Below are 15,984 nucleotides of genomic sequence, written 5' to 3' on the forward strand. Positions count from 1 at the left end.
AGTTCAAGTGACAGTCACCATGGAGGAAGTGGTTCGAGACGGGAACAGGGCCATCTCTGCCTTCAAAACAATCCCCAGACAGGGCTTGGGATAGACCTCCACAATGATCACCTACATTTCAAGACTAACCAAAGACCCCCTAATGTTTCCCCAGCCTCTCGCCAGGCTGTGGACCAGGTTAGGGTCTGTCCCCAGGGGCTCAAGATCTGGGGTAGGGCATTGTGCAAGCCTGGGTGTGGGCACCGCCCCTCACCACCCTCAGCTGACCAAGAACACCAATTTGCATCTGAAATCCTTCCCTAGGTATGCCAGAGTAGCCTCCTAGGTGACATTTCTTCACCCCCAACACAAATGGCTAGATATGGGGCGACTCCAGCCCCCAAACGTGGAACCTGGCAAGGAGGTGTTATAATGTAAATCCAGGGCTCTTATCGTAATACAAGAAACAGATTGCTCCGGAGCCAAAAGGATTACCTTTTACATGCAAATGAAAATAATGAATCTTTAAGTGCAGTTATTGTCAGGGTGATGAGCTGACTTAGGCTGGAGGAGAGGGGGCCTCCTGGGTGGGCCACAGTGCAGGATTAAAAAAAAAAAACCCACAACCAGAGCAGAGAAGAAAAGGGGACGCAAGAATCCAGGAGAGGAGACTCAAACATTCCAGGGGCAGACTGGCGGAAGCCAGAGGACTAGATTCCTGGGATCAGTAAGGAAGGGTGATAAAGGAGGATACTTACTTCCACTGGGACAAAAATGGAACAGGCACGTATATCTCAGAAACCAAGCCCAGGAAGTCAAGGAGCGCGCTTAGCACTTTGGGCTTCCTCTCCTCCAGCACTTGTCAAGCTCAGAATTTTAACTCACTTCCAAGAATGTGCTCAACTGTGGATTTCCGGATTACAGGACCTATGTGGAGGTGTACTTTGATATCCCCAGTGCCTGGCATTTACTGAGTGCTTGCTGCTGAAGGAGTGATTGATTCCCTTCCTCTCTCCTTTATTCACCAACTACGGAGATCTGGCTATATGCCGGGCAACGTACTGGGGACTGGAGTGATGGTCCCTGCGCTTGTGAAGTTTACAGTCTGTAGGGAGAGACAGAGCATGAATAAATGCTTGATTATTTAATTACATGGAAATAATTGCACTTAGGATATGGAAGGATAAGAACAGCATAGGAGGGAGACCCGACCCAGAGCAAGGGGTACAGGACAGTTTCCCGCAGGAAGTGACATTCACAATGAGGTCTGAAGGGTGGATAGGAGTCAGCCAGAGGGAGAAGCAGCATTCCAGGACAAGGGACAAGCATGTGCAAAGGTCCTGAGGTGAAAAGCTTAAGGAACTGAGAGAAGGAGGAGGGTGGCACAGGACAATAAAGAACATTATGATACCGAGTGAGGGGTGACAACTCATGAACTTCCGGCTGGAAGCCCTGCCTTGTCGGAGGCAGAGAGGATACAGGGAAGCCATTCTGGTGGATCTAAAATAGATCTGCATCCTCTCGTAGCTTACCCTTTGCTGATCCTCCCAGGGTTCCAGGCCCTGCCTTTCCCCACCAGTGACCCTGGCTTAGGAAGAGCCCTTGCCCCCAGGCACCGAGGACTGATTATTGCCCACATTGGACGAGGAGCGACTTCCTACCAGGAGTCCATGGCAGTGGTGACAGGAGGCTTGGGAGGGGAAGGCTCATCCCTGGTGAGTACTAGAGAGAGTGAAGAAATGAGCAGAGCAGGCCACCTGAGGAGCGTTTAGGAGACCCCAGCCATTTCTGCCTCAATGAAGCTGAAAGTTGAGGCCTCTCTGGGGTGGAACAGGAAGCGGCAGGCAACTTCCGGTCCTGGGGCTGGGGTGGGCGGGGGCAGGACACTGGCTTCGGAGGAGATGCCCATGGTGGGAGCCTGGTGGAGCCAAGCCCTGCTATAAACTGAGCTTATAGTCTTAGATGAAGAAACCAGCCTTAAGAATCAGCTTGTGAATCTTCTCCCCACAACTGAAGACGACTCAGAGAAAATGCGGAGGAAGGAGGGACTGGCCAGGAAGCTGGAGACACGCACAAGGGCCAAAGGAAGAGACCCTGTGGGCAAGAGCCTGAACGCCGGCCAGGAGATCAGAGGGCACTCTGGCGAAGGACCAGGAATCTGAACATCTTCTGGCTGGGGTATCAAGGCAGGGCAGGGCGGAGTGGGCTGGGGCAGGGGGACGGCTAACACGTCCTGGTGGCAGCACCCGAGGGGGTGCCGTTCACAAGGGCTTGTGGTTCATGGAGCCCCCTGGAGGTGTGCAGTGTCCTGCAGAAGCACTGAGGTGCTTTCGCAGCCGCTGAGACTGCCTTCAGGGCCAGCAATGACTCACAAATGAATTCACAAATTCAAGCAAAAGCCTCCATTTTCTGGGCCATGAAACTGCCCTTGGACAAATTGGGTAACTGGGCCGGGCACGGTGGCTCACGCCTGTAATCCTAGCACTCTGGGAGGCCGAGGCAGGAGGATCGCTCCCCGCCTGAGCAAGAGCGAGACCCTGTCTCTACTAAAAATAGAAAGAAATGATTTGGACAGCTAAAAAAATATATATAAAAAAAAATTAGCCAGGCATGGTGGCGCATGCCTATAGTCCCAGCTACTCAGGAGGCTGAGGCAGGATTGCTTGAGCCCAGGAGTTTGAGGTTGTTGTGAGCTAGGCTGACGCCACAGCACTCTAGCCCCGGGCAACAAAGTAAGACTCTCTCAAAAAAATTTTTTTTAATTAAATTAAAAATAAATGGGTAACTGTAAGAAACTGTCATCAAGCCAACTTGCCTCTGGCCTGAGGGATGTTAGAATACAAACAAAAAAAAAACCACTGGTCACACATAAGAAATGACAAAGGTGTGCAGTCAGCTGCTGGCAGCTGTTGACTGTGTGGCAGAACATTAGGAACAGACCGACAGTCCGTGAACACGAGGCTGGTTAAGTCAAGTGTGGCGCCCACTTATGGAGTACTGTGCTTTATAAAGATGGACACAGAACTTTCTCTATGGCCTTTAAGAAAAAAAATCTCCAAATTACATTTATGTTAAAAAAAAAAAAAAAGCAAGGTGCAGAAGTATGTACAGTGTACCACGTTGAGTATAAGAAAGGCCAAAGAAAAAATATATATTCATAACTATTAATGTTTGCAAAAGACTCTGGAAGGCGGCTAATAAACGTGGCAAGCTGTTAGGTGGGGTGAAGATCAGACAGAAAGCACAGGGAGCTGGAGTCACGACTTTCCACCGCAGTCACTTGTATGTTATTCTGGTTTTTTCCAACCATATGACTTATCTGTGGCAGGCAGAATGGCTCCCTGAAGACATCCAAGCCCTGACCCTCGGCCCCTGTGGCTGTGCTGCATTATACACAGCAAAAGGACTTGCAGATCTACTGAAGGTTGTGGACTTTAAAATGAGGCGAGATCGTCTGGGTGGACCCAATCTGATGGCATGAGCCCTTAAAAGCAGAGAGCTTTCTATGAATCTATCTATCAGCTCCAGCAAGAAGAGCCAAAGGTTTGAACCGAGGGAGGGACTCAGACTGTGCTTGCAGGGGGGGACCACATGGAATGCTGGAGCAGGAAAGAGACACCTGTGGGAGCGAAGGCCATGCCCAGTGGGCAGCAGCGAGGAAAGGGGGTCTCAGTCCTGCAACTCGAGGAACTCATTTCCTCCAACAACCTGTATGAGCTTAACAGCAAGCTGTTCCCAGAGCCTGCAGAGGGGACGCAGGCCTACCACCACCTCCCTTTCAGCCTCACAAGGCCTTCAGCAGGGACTCTGCTGAGGCCAGCTGGACTTCAGACGTACACGGATTGTGACATCCTAAATCTGTGCTATTTTAGGTCACTATGCTTGTGGTAATTTGTTACAACAGCAATAGAAACTAATAGGCTATTTAATATTTTTAAAACATTTTTTTTAGTTGGTGCTCAGAAAATCTCTTCCTTCTCTGGCAGTTTTACTCCTTCACAGAAGTCTTGGCTCCTTGAATGAAATTCAGAGAATGAGTGGAGAAGCGGCCTGGGAGAAATCAGGCCCAGTCCCATCTACATTTTATGGCAAACTAGGCCCAGAGGTCCACTGTTGGTTCTGTTCTGTCAGCTCCTGTCCCGGACTCTGACCGAGGCCCCCCTCAAACGTTCACGAGACAGTGTTCGAGAAAGCACCGCAAAAGCAACGTTTCGTTTTGCGCACTCAGAGGGGCAGCACAGTCTGTGAGCCCTGCCCTGTGGTTCTCAAAGCGTGGGCCTGGGCCACACTCGTCAGTGACACCTTCCAACTTGCTAGAAATGCAGAACCTCGGCATCTTCCCAGGCCTGCAGGACTCAGAACTCTGTGCTTTAATAGTCCCCGGTGATCCTGACACACGCTCAAGTCTGAGAACCAGTTTATGTCCTAGCTGAGTCTTCCCTTAGGCTGGGTAACCTCTTCCTTTGGGATAGACAACACCATCTTCCTAGGATGAGTGATGGAGCTGGTAGAGGCAGCGAGTAGAGGCATTTCAGACGGTGGGAAGGGTCCTAGATTGTCCTAGTAGATCTCCAAGTGGCCACTAGGTCTCAAGTGACAACAGAAACTTTGCCGTGCTGGATGAGCAAACAGAGCAATAGCGTGCCCCGCTGGGTCGGGCAAGCTTGGTGGGTACTGAAGGGGTGTGGAGGCTGCCTGTCACAGAAGGTCTGCTCTCACACCACGGCAGTGCACACAGCCCTGGGTCACACATGGAGGGGCCGTGCCGGGAGAGGCAGGCACCGCGTAGTGTGACAGTCCACACCATCCTCAGAAGTGCTGCTCTGTGTCAATAGAAGGTCCACCTAGAAAACACTGTTCCAGAATGCAAGTAAGGCAAGCCTAAAGTAAACCAAAAAGTGCCTGCAGCTATTAACTGCGGAATGGTTTTTAAAACCTGGAAGGTGTTTGTGTGCTCAGTTCAGATCCTACACGGTTGGGCAAAGTATGACACACAGCTGAGCTGGAAAACAGAAATCTGGGGGAGAAAACAGGTTTTCTAGGCACATGTAGGAGAAAAGGGAAGAGCAAAATCTGGCAGGTAGGTAAGAGAGAACTCCAGGGGCTGAATTGCTGGGGAGTCTCCTACCCACCGTCCCTGGGCCGAGGCCTCTCTCCGCACGGCCCGAGTTGGATCTCTTAAACAAACAGACGACTCTCCAAGGCCTGACCAGGCCTCCGCTCATCAGTTTCCTTTTGGTCCTCCACCCTCGCATGCCGCACTTGACTGTCCCCTGTGAATTGTTCAGAGTCACATCCCCACATGCCCACCCCCAGATACAGCTTCTTGCCTGGTACCTAGGAGCTTGGCTTCTGCCTGTGCCCACCTCTGGCCTGGCTGCACAGGGCTGCACAGGTCTGCCCCGGCGGGACGCCTGGGGCTGCTGACTGTGCAAAGGGAGCAGAGCCCTGAGAGAACATGCTCAGGGGTCCCCGCAGCACAACACAGCCCGCACCCTGCACCTCTCTGCCCCGTGGCAGGACACATTTCACGTGGGTGCTTGTGCCAGGGAGTGGGGCGGCCGGTGTCCGGGGGATGAATTCTTCGTGGAGACAGAGGCCCTATTTTTGGTTTGAAGGGGGCACAAGCGGAATGAACTCAGGACACAGCCAGGCTGTGGCGGCCCCTGGAGGACTCGCACACGTGTGGACACACGACCGCAGGGGCTTTCCACGTGGTGCAGGCACCCAACCTGCGAGAGCAGATACTGCCCTTCTGGGGCTCTCGACCTCTCTGTCAGTCTGCTGGGCTCCATAACAAAATGCCACGGACTGGGCGGCTGAAACAACGGAAATGTATTTCCTCACAGTTCTGGGGCTGGGAGATCAAGGTGGCAACAGGTGTGGCTTCTCTGGAGGCCCCTCTCCTTGGCCTGCAGACGGCCTTTCCTGTGTGCACGAGCACCGGGTGTCTCTGTGTGCCTGAATGTCCTGTTCTCGTGAGGCCTCTAGGCGGTCAGATTAGGGCCCATCCCACTAGCCTCCTTTTAATTCAATCACCTCTTTAAAGGTCCTACGTGAAAATACAGTCACATTTTGAGGTAGTGGGGGTTAAGGCTTCAACACATGAATTTGCGGGGGGACAAAATTCAGCCCGTAACAGTATCTGCGTAAGGAATACTAATGCCCTTGGATTTCACTAGTTGAAGGAAGTGATTCCAGACGAGAAGGCAGAGATTCGTTGCCATAGCAGACCAAGTTAAAAGTACCTCCAGCAAAACTCCAGAAAGGTCTGCCTTGTCCTTTGTTGATAGAAGAGTCGCTCCTCTCGCTGTTTATCGAGTGCTCTCTGTGCCGAGCATTGTGAAGGCAAGGCCACAAGGCGGAGGGACAGGGCCGCACTGCAACGCAGACACTGTCTGATCTAATTGATCTAATCGAGACGCATTTATCGAGCGGTGCTGGAGGTTAAAGAAGTATCAGACAAACTTGATCCCAGTCCCCAAGGAGCTTGTAATTCTTGGTGGGGAGGCAAGACAAACCCATATAAAACATCAGGAGCAACAGCAGGTGATACACAACCAAACTCTAAATTGTGTGGTGGGGACTTCACTTGCTGTTGGAATTCCGAATGTGGGAGGTCCACGAAGAGCCACGGACAGCAGCTAAATCACTCGGGCCGGGACAGTCTTGGGCGGAGCCATCGTTCATGCTACGAGCTTTCTGCTCAAAACAGCAAAGCCAGTGCAAGAGTCCCAATCACACGGACTGCACAGGAGCTCCAGAGCTTCATTTCACGTTTCTAACACCTGGAGGCCACTGTGGGTCTCGCTCTGCTCACCAGGGCCCCAGCCCCACTCTCTCCACTCAGCTTCCCATCCCCCGAGGGTGGACGATCAGGGGGCTCCCAAACCGCCCCCTACCACCATGCCCGACGGGGCGTCTCAACAGGACGGAGCAAATGAGCTCACCTGCACCTCTCTCCCACCACCTTGCAGGGCCCCTCGGTAACGGGCCAGATGCTCTCGCGTGTTGGCACCCACGGCTGCCTGCTGACTGCGCAGGCCATCAGAGGGCAGGATGTGGCAGGGAGGGAAGGGGAGACAGACAGAGAGGACAAAGGTATGGGAACTGGAGACTAGAGTGATCGTGTAGCCTGACACATTTTTGGGGGGCCCCCTTTTAGACCAGAGTTCTGGATTGGCCTGTGAGTGCGGCCCACATGGCCAATCTGAGACCGTTCTCACTCCCCGGGTCCCCTGGGGAAGGCTGCAGCCCCCCACCCAGGTTTCTCAGGTGTGCAGTGGGTACCTCTGGGTGGGGCCTTCTCTCCTCTGCATCTGAGGCCCTCAGGCAGCCACCTGCCCCAGTGGTGGCCAGAGTGCCCGCATTTTAAGTGGTATATTGGGCCCAGCCCTGGGGAGTAAACTGTGATTGGTGGGCCCACTCTGGGAACCCCAGGCTTCTTTGACAGTGATTGGCTCAGGAGCACGCATATGACTTCCCCTAGTCAAAGAGACATAGGGGACACTGACATAGGCTGGGGGCTGTTGGAAAAGATCGTCCTCCCTTTTTGCCATCTTTGTTTATTGCCACAATAAGCGGTAACACTTGGCGCTATAGCAGCCACCTGTGATCATGAGTGGGAAGCCAAGGGAATTGCAGAGAAGCCGAAACAGCCCTGACATTGTTGCACTAGGAAGTCACCCAAACATCTCCTCTGGACTTCCTGTTATGTGAGATAAGACTGGCCCTTATTGTTTAAGGCTCTTCTAGTTACGCATTCTGTTATTTGAAACCAAAAACATTCTGACTGCGGTGTAACATTTTAATCACGAATGCTGTTGCCAAAACTAAGATTCGTCCCTGGTTTCCGGCATTTGCTGAATTTGTTAACCATATTTTAGGGATGGGTTTCCATGTTTTAAGCTCTATTCAGCCATTTATGTTGGTGTTTATTTATTTTTAACTCTCAAGAGATGAGCTTTTTTTCACCTTAACTCCAGAGTTTATGTGCAAATGATATGTCCTGAAAACTGTTTTACAAAAGGCCATGATGTTAGCCGAGGAGATAAACAACAAATGCAGAGACCTTGCCATAGCAGATGCACCTCGACCAACAATCCTGGATTAAATTAACAAGCAGGCAAAGAGGGTCACCCTGTAAAACCACAAACTGGTGGCCAGCTCTGAAGACCTATGAAATGGCTTTGTTTGCTGCCAGCCTCCACCCATAGTCTTGTTTTAATTAGAGAATTAATAGTCCCTAATGTCAGGAAGGCTACAGCTGCTTCCAGCCTCGCCCACCCCAACACCTGGGGGCATGGTATTCAGTCCCTCTATTGCTGCCATGCGAAGGGGCAGCCCAAGCGCTGGCCACTGCCCTTCTCTGTGCTCGAAGCTTCCCTCACTAACATTAGCTTCTGTCCGCCGAGCACCAGTGACTCCTGCCCATTACTGCTAATCCCTGAAACAACCCTGTCAAGTAGGAGAACTTGTCCAAAATCCGTCTGTCTCCGAAGTCTGCCCTATTACCCGACACCATGCTGCATCGCTGCCACTCGGCTCCAGACAAGGAGACCAGAGCTGTCACCAAGCTCGTGGTGGGTCCCTGAGCTGCAGCTCATGCTCTCTTAGCAACTGCATCCTGGTCTCCGGGGCTCTTGTGCCAGAGTCCTAACCCTGAGCCCACCTCCCAAGGCCCCAGTGGTGAACAGGACCCTTCTGCCTTGGCACACGTCCCGAGATCTGTTACAGGAAGCTGCCAAGCGAACTAGTCCAGGTTTGCCTCCTTCCTCCCTGTCCACTTGGGAGTGGAAGCGTGCTCAAAGCCTCTGCCCGGGACAGCCTCCCAACGACAGCCTCCAGTATTAAAGTAGAATGACAGGCAATGTGAAGATGTCCTCGCCCAAAAGTTTTAATCAGAATCTAATAGGGCCTCTTAGAGGTATTAATAAGTTTCAGTTTGCAGAAAATATACAGATAAAGGACAAGATAAATAACATGACGAGGAAATAATTCGACACATTTATAATACGGAACATTATAGAAGACAATTGATCTGTCTCTCCAGCGGTCAAAAGGCGAAGGGATTGTTCTACATTAAAATAGACTTAAGGAAAATGATAAAATGCAATGGGTCGTCTTTGATTGGGTCCTGGTTTAAATAAACCAGCTACAAAAGATATTTGGGGACAAATAGGTAAACTTAAATATGGTCTTGTTATTAGATTGAATTAAATAATTATTTTAACTCTGTTAGTTGTGACAATGGCACTGTGATTATACAGGACAGTATCTTCCCTTTCAGAGATGTATTTGATGGAGTGAAGTCACCATGTTTGTAATTTACTTTAAAATGACTGAGAGAAACAGAGAGACAAATATGGCAAAATGTTTGCATCTAGGTGGTAAATTACAGAATATTCTTCGTAGTATTCTTTCTAATTTTCTGTATGTTTGAAACTTTTCATCATAAAAGGTTTGAAAGCTAGATGGAGACTTAGAGCCAGGGCCTCTGCGTTGCTCAAGTTTTGCCCACGGGGTTCCCTCTCCAGGGTTGGCTCCCCTGCTCTTTCAGCCTGGGCCCCCTGAGGCTCGAATGAGCTGAGGCTGCCGGAGCCCCTAGAACTAGACCAGCAAACACTGGTTTTGGGGCTGGACAACCAAGGCAGAATTCTTAATTGGCATCCTGGCGATGAAGATAAACATCTGTCCCTAAGGGGAGCCCCTGAGAGAGAGCCCCAGACAGCACAGCCAGGGCCCTCCTGACATCCTTCCAGGTGTGAAGAGGAACAAAATTAATAGCACAGTAAGATGATTAGCAGCAAGGATGGGCCCAGAAGTTAGAACCATTTATTAGAGTACAAAGTCATTGATGGCTCTAAGATAAAAAAATGAGAAAAAAGAAAAAAAAAGGATAAAAAATGAGGTTGATATTCGCCAAGTCAATTAATAAACTTAGTACAATTTCCATAAAACACCAGTGAACAACTTTACAGAGCTTGACAAAATTATTGCATAACTCATACGGAAAAAGAAAGGGGCCAAAAATACAGGCTTGAGGAATATTTTGGAAGACTGTAAGTTCCTTGAGAAGAACCACACCTGGCCTGTCTACCTTCCCACCTGAAGGCCCACTGCTGTCACAGGGTGTCGCATACAATAGGTACTCAAACAATTTTAAAATTGTATCAGGACTCTGTTTTCCTCATTTAACCTGGTGCAAAGGTGGGGAGTAGAGACTCCCCTAGGCCTTGGACATCTGACTGCTGAGGCAGACCCCACCCACAAGGAAGGATCAGGTTCAGCCACACCAAGCCAGGCCACGTGCAATTTCCCTGGAATGCCAGAGTTAGCCTTGGAGTTGAACAGACACGGATTCAAATGTTGGCTCCACCAAAAACTAATTGATAAATTTTGTCATCTAAAAATGGAGATTTTAATAGTACCTCCCTCATAAGAGAATCCTATAAGAAAATACACATAACACATCTGCCAAAATGTATGGTCCATACAGTAGGCGCCCAATAAACAATGGCTGGTGCTGTTTTTGTTATGATTACCACTGGAGTTGACAAAGCCCTTCTAAGTACAATGTACCAGAATACATTCCTCATGGCCAGTTTCGTAGGTAAGTTCCGCTTAGCCAACAGGCCAGTCAACTGTGCTGGGGTCGGGACTAACACACACATGTCTGTATTCCTCTGGGTCCAGCAACGCCAGTCCCAGAGTAAGCGCTCAGAAAAGCATCTGGTCAATTGACTGGACTCAGCTGAAGCCCACGACCTTCCATAAAGTGGGGCTCGGGGCCTCCCCGGGAGAGAGGAGGTGGACAGCCGCTAACCCCAAAGGAATCTGCATGGAAAGTGCTCGGGAAGATGGTGCACTGGCTCTTCTGCCCTTCAGGACCCCTGGCCCGCAAGAGGCAGACTTCCAGAGCTTCCCCAGGATGGAAGTTTCACTGGGGCTGCAGCCAGAGCGTCTAGGCGCAGGGAAAAGACAGGCAGTAATTCAAGCTGGCTGTGTGACCAGCCACCCTAAAGGGGTGATTTTATTGGGCTACCTTGTCTCTGGAGAAGGAAATGGGCTATGGTCAAAGAGATTAGCATTCTAAAAGCGAGAGAATTCGTAGAGTAGAAAAGGACCTTGAGATCAGAGCCTGCGTTTTACAGAGGAAGGCGCTGACTGAGCAAGTGCCTGGCCCTGAGCCACCTAACTTGTCGGTGGCTAAGCAGGACCTGGGAACCGAGCTTTCTGACTCCCCCGCTGCTCCGTCCACCGCGCCAGCCAACCTCTTCCGGGACACAATCCTGCACGGGGCAGTGTCACTACTCGCCCCCCAACCTCTCCCTCGATCCTCCAGCCTTTCCCTCTTCCCTCCCGCCAGGCACCATGCAGTTGGGAGGGGCGGAGTGCTCAGAGAGCAGGAGCTGGGACTTGGGGTCCGCCCGAGGTGTTGTAGGGGGTTTCGGCTGCTTGACGGAGCAGGGCAGGCGTCTGCAAAAGGCATCTACATTTCTCACACTGTCCCTAACCACCAGGCCCAGTGCCAGGCGGCAGACTCTTTGTCAACATAGAGGCCGTGGCTTTGTAACCAGAGGGAGGCAGAAAACACACCCTGGCAACACAGACTGGCCTCCGGGGAAGGAGGGAGAGGGAATGGTCTGCGGAAGTTCCAGCAAATGTTCTCATTTAAACAAACAAACAACAAGAAGAAAATAACAAGCTGGCAAGAGAGCCAAGGGAGACAGCAAGCAAACTCTCAATGCGCTGTAATGAAGCACAACCGCCTTCCAGATTCTCATGTGCTGGGAGGGGTGGGGTGTTTATTAACCTGGTCAAAGACATCGGGCAAATTGAGCTGCATCCCAGCCTCGCCTCCAAACAACTTAGCCTGCAAGTGAGACACTAGCACTGGGGCGTGAAGGGGACTGAGAAATAACCCCGCCCAGATCTTGGGCCCTTGGAGAGGGGAGTCCAAACTGGGCCACCGTGAAGGGAGGCACTGGGGAGAACCGAGCACCCGTTAAGGGTGGTTGGTCACACAGCCAGCTAGGGCAGGCCTGGGGGTGGCTGTTCTGTCCCTATCTGAGACAATTTCCACCCATTTGGTCCAGGCTGATACCAAGGCTAGGAGCTGGCTGGTTTGGTCCCCAGGACTGCGCCAATTCCCGTGTGAGAGTACACCAGACCAAGGCCCAGGAATATTTACGTGAGTTCGTGCCAGTATTAACCCCGGGGGGAAGCCTACCCAGTCAGAAGCCCTGTGCCAGGCGAGGAGGGCACTGCCAGGGGGTTGCATGGCAGAAACTAGCATATGGGCCCCAAAGAAACCGTTCTGAGTAGGGGGAGGGAGGGCGGTACCCACGTGAATCACTCTCTGGTGGTTTTGCTTTGGTTTCAGAACCTGTGGCTAAGGCAGAAGGACCAATAGGGCCCCTGGCTGCGTTGCTTTTTCTCCTCCCAGCTGCTTCAGTCTCTCTCGAAGCCTCCTGGACACAAAACAGCTGAGCAGATAAACAAGTCACCACCTGCTCCCTCCTCCCCCGTGACACCGCCCCTGTCCCCAAGTCCCACCCCTTCCTCTGTGCACTCTCCCTCCATTCCTCCCTCAAGCCAAACTTCCCAGCAGCAGCTGCAGCCTGCTCTCCCCTCCCCGAGCTGCCTCGCCAGCAAGCCCCCACCGCAGCCCCTGCACCCACCAATGGCAAATGAGGAACATGTGTACCGAGGCCTGGGCTCTCCCTCCTCCCGGGGCCATTTCAAACAAAACAGTTGTGCTTTCTGAAAGTAAGACGTGGAGCTCTGGAGTCCCCAGGGAAAACGGGTTTATGGCATCCGCCAGCCCTGGAGCCAGTGTGTGTCTGGCCCCTTGGCCCACAGCCCCATCGCCAGGCCCAGGAGAACTGAAAGGAAGGGGTTAATCTGGGCAGAAGCAGCAGGAGGGGCCAGCGCCATTCCTGACTACAGGGGAGGCCAGCCCTGGGATGGAGGGCAGCAGGAAGCAGCCCAGAGAGGCCAGGGGCCAAGGCCCAGTTTAAACCCTGAATGCAGGCCACCTTTCTCGTAGCTGGCATGTGCGCACAAGCCCCCGGCCTCCCGCAGGCTAGCGTGCACGTGGTGTGCTCTTATTACCGAGGTAGAGGTTGTCACAACAGACTCTGGCGTTGGTAGCCTGAAGCCCTGAGTGGTGCTGCTTAATAAGTCCCCAGCGCCAGTGGCAGGCAGTACCCAAGGCCCCGGTTGGTGGGGAGACAGGAGAGGAACCCCAGAGTGCTTCCTCCCAGGGAAGGGTGCTGTGTGCCACGAGGTGGTGGTGGCGATCCCCCAGAGCTTTTCTTGGCAGTTTGGAGTTTAACTCTGGGTTGTATTGGCTCACTGGGCAGGGAGCGTGAGTGAGGACATTGCAAGGCTCGGGCAGTGGGCCAGACTCTGTCTTCACCCCAAGCTGCCGGATTTCCTCAGAACTCTGTCTCTACTGCTGTGTGGACAAGGCAGTGGATGCATTTGGTGTTTGCCAGAAACAAACATGCCTTTCCTTGGCCGAGTGTCTCCTATCTGTCTGCACAGCCTGACGCTCTGAGGCCGTTTTGTTTGGAAAGCAGTGGCAGCACCGGACTGGATGGCCCGGAGCTGGGTGTGAAACAGTTGACGCCTGTGTGACTGTGGGCAAGTTACTTAACGTCTCTGAACCTCATCGGGATAATGGAAATAATATCTACCACTTAAGTTAAACTACTCTTCTATTTTTCAGGCGAAGTTAAGTGACCAGGCAACGTCAGTGTGAGGTACAGAAAGCACCCCGCATTCTGCTGGGGCTCCACTTGGTGCTCAACGCAATAGTTTCCCTTTTTTGGTATTCTGTGGGAGATGCAATGGAAACACCAATGGCTAGTGGAAGTGGCAGGAGGAAAGGGTGCCCCAAACCCAGTGGCTCTGAAGAGGTCCCTGAAGACCCACTGGACAGAGGCGGGAAGGACACCAGAGGGAACTCCTCCTCCAGGAGGAAGTCAGTGGACCTGGAGTCCTTCCCTACTCACTGAGCAGTTTCTCCTCCTGTGACATTCTGGGACAGCTATTTCTTTATTGTGAGGAGTGTCCTGGGTGCCGCAGCATGTTTAGCAGCACCCCTGGCCTCCACCCTCTGGGCACCGGTAGCACCCCTCCCCTGAGTTACGATAACCAAAATGTCTCCAAACACGGGCAAATGTCCCCTGCGGAGTGGGGGGCGGGGTGGGGCAGACTCTCCCAGCTGAGAGCCACTGCTGTAGAGCTAGGAGTCTGAGCCGAGGCCATGTTTATGGTAGGGCGTCACTGCAGGTCAGAGGACCGATGTTCCCCAATACCTTTCTCTTAAGAGAGAGGTTTCCAAATGCCTAAGAAGGAAGATTTGGAGACGGAGAAGGGGACAAGTGGCTACCTGGGAAGTGCGGGATCTGGGGAGGGTGAGGGAGGGGTGCCTGCTGTTGAACAGGCTGGCAACAGAGCCACGGCCGGTGACCCCAGCGATGCCCCCAAGGGCACTGCCTTGGTAGAAGTTTCCCAATCTATACTCTTGTCTCACCTCATTTGCAGAATTGAGGCCCATTTTTTTTTTTTTTTTAGAATGAATCTCACTCTGTCGCCCAGATTAGAATGTGGGTTAGAGTGCCGTGGATCATAGCTCACAGCAACCTCAGACTCCTAGGCTCAAGTGATCTTCCTGCCTCAGCCTCCTGAATAACTGGCACTATAAGTACACCACCATGCCTGGCTAATTTTTTTCTACTTTTTGTAGAGACAGGACCTCCCTCTTGCTCAGGCTGGTCTCAAATGCCTGACCTCAAACGATCCTCCAGCTTCAGCCTCCCAGAGTGCTGGGATTACAAGTGTGAGCCACCGCGCCCCACCTTGAGGTCAGTTTCTGAATCAAACTGGAAAGCAATTTAAGGTGGTGGGAGTGTTGTATGAAAGGAGAGAAGGTTAGCACTCCCCTTGACAAGGACGGAAGAGGCTCTCGGGCCTGTACAACACGCATACAGTTAAGGCATTGCCACCGACTTCGTGACATCTAACCATCATTTTTGTACTACTCAGCTATAAGAAACAATGGTGATATAGTACCTCTTGTATTTTCCTGGAAAGAGTTGGAACCCATTCTACTAAGTGAAGTATCCCAAGAATGGAAAAATAGGCACCACATGTACTCACCATCAAATTGGTTTCACTGATCATCACCTAAGAGCACATTTAGGAATAACATTGATCAGGTGTCGGGCAGATGTGAGTGGGGGAGGGGATGGGTGTATATATACATAGTGAGTGCGATGCACACCGTCTAGGGGATGGACATGTTTGAAGCTCTGACTGGGGGGGAGGGGCAAGGGCAATATATGTAACCTAAACTTTCGTACCCCCACCATATGCTGAAATAAAAAAAAAAAATTAGGCACATTAACATATCTAAAGAAACAACATGTCCCCTTGAAGGGCAGAAGCTTAGAAAAAGAAGCTCTACTGGGAAAACTGGGCCCTGTGTTTTAAGAAACTATCCAAGAGAAACGATGCTGTGACATGGACCAGCAACATGTTGCCCAAGAAGCAGGTATGCCCCTTACTGGAGATGATGTTTGGGTTATCATAGCTTGATTACCTGGGTGGGCAGCCTAGCCAATGAGGTGATCCATGAACTCCCTTGCTCTGATTCCATACCTGTCAAGCTATCTTATTTAAAAACTTCGCTTCCCATTCGGGTGACAGATACACCAAAAACCCAGATTTCACCACTATACCGTAGATACATGTAACAGAATTCAACTCGTACCCCCTAAATCTATTAAAATAAAAAAATAATTATTTGGCTTCCCAATTAAAAAAAAAAATAAAGGTGGTGGGAGTCACCTGTCCTTGTCCTAGCTGTCACTAATGAGCTGTATGACCTTGGCTGAGCCATTTGGTCTTTCTGCAATTGTTTCTTGGGCTGCGAGATGTGGGGGCTGCGGTCACCGAGTTCTACGGTCCCTTTCAGCTGTAAATTCTAAGGCC

At 51.5% G+C, this 15,984-nt stretch overlaps 1 protein-coding gene and 1 non-coding gene across 2 annotated transcripts in view; one reads left to right on the plus strand and one right to left on the minus strand.

The window, feature by feature from the left end:
* The window catches only part of ADA2 (adenosine deaminase 2), a 46,932-nt gene extending 34,519 nt beyond the window's left edge, over window positions 1–12,413 (minus strand). The window contains exon 1 of the mRNA XM_069490394.1: window positions 12,329–12,413. The gene's annotated coding sequence lies outside the window, so the exon portion shown is untranslated. The remainder of the gene's footprint in view (window positions 1–12,328) is intronic.
* A 2,486-nt stretch (window positions 12,414–14,899) lies between these two features.
* LOC138397794 (U6atac minor spliceosomal RNA) lies at window positions 14,900–15,026 on the plus strand. The gene has a single exon (XR_011235900.1). It is a non-coding gene; the product is annotated as a U6atac minor spliceosomal RNA (small nuclear RNA).
* Window positions 15,027–15,984: the final 958 nt, after the last annotated feature.

This window comes from Eulemur rufifrons, chromosome 16 (assembly GCF_041146395.1).
Source record: "Eulemur rufifrons isolate Redbay chromosome 16, OSU_ERuf_1, whole genome shotgun sequence".
NCBI classification, from domain to species: Eukaryota; Metazoa; Chordata; class Mammalia; order Primates; family Lemuridae; genus Eulemur; species Eulemur rufifrons.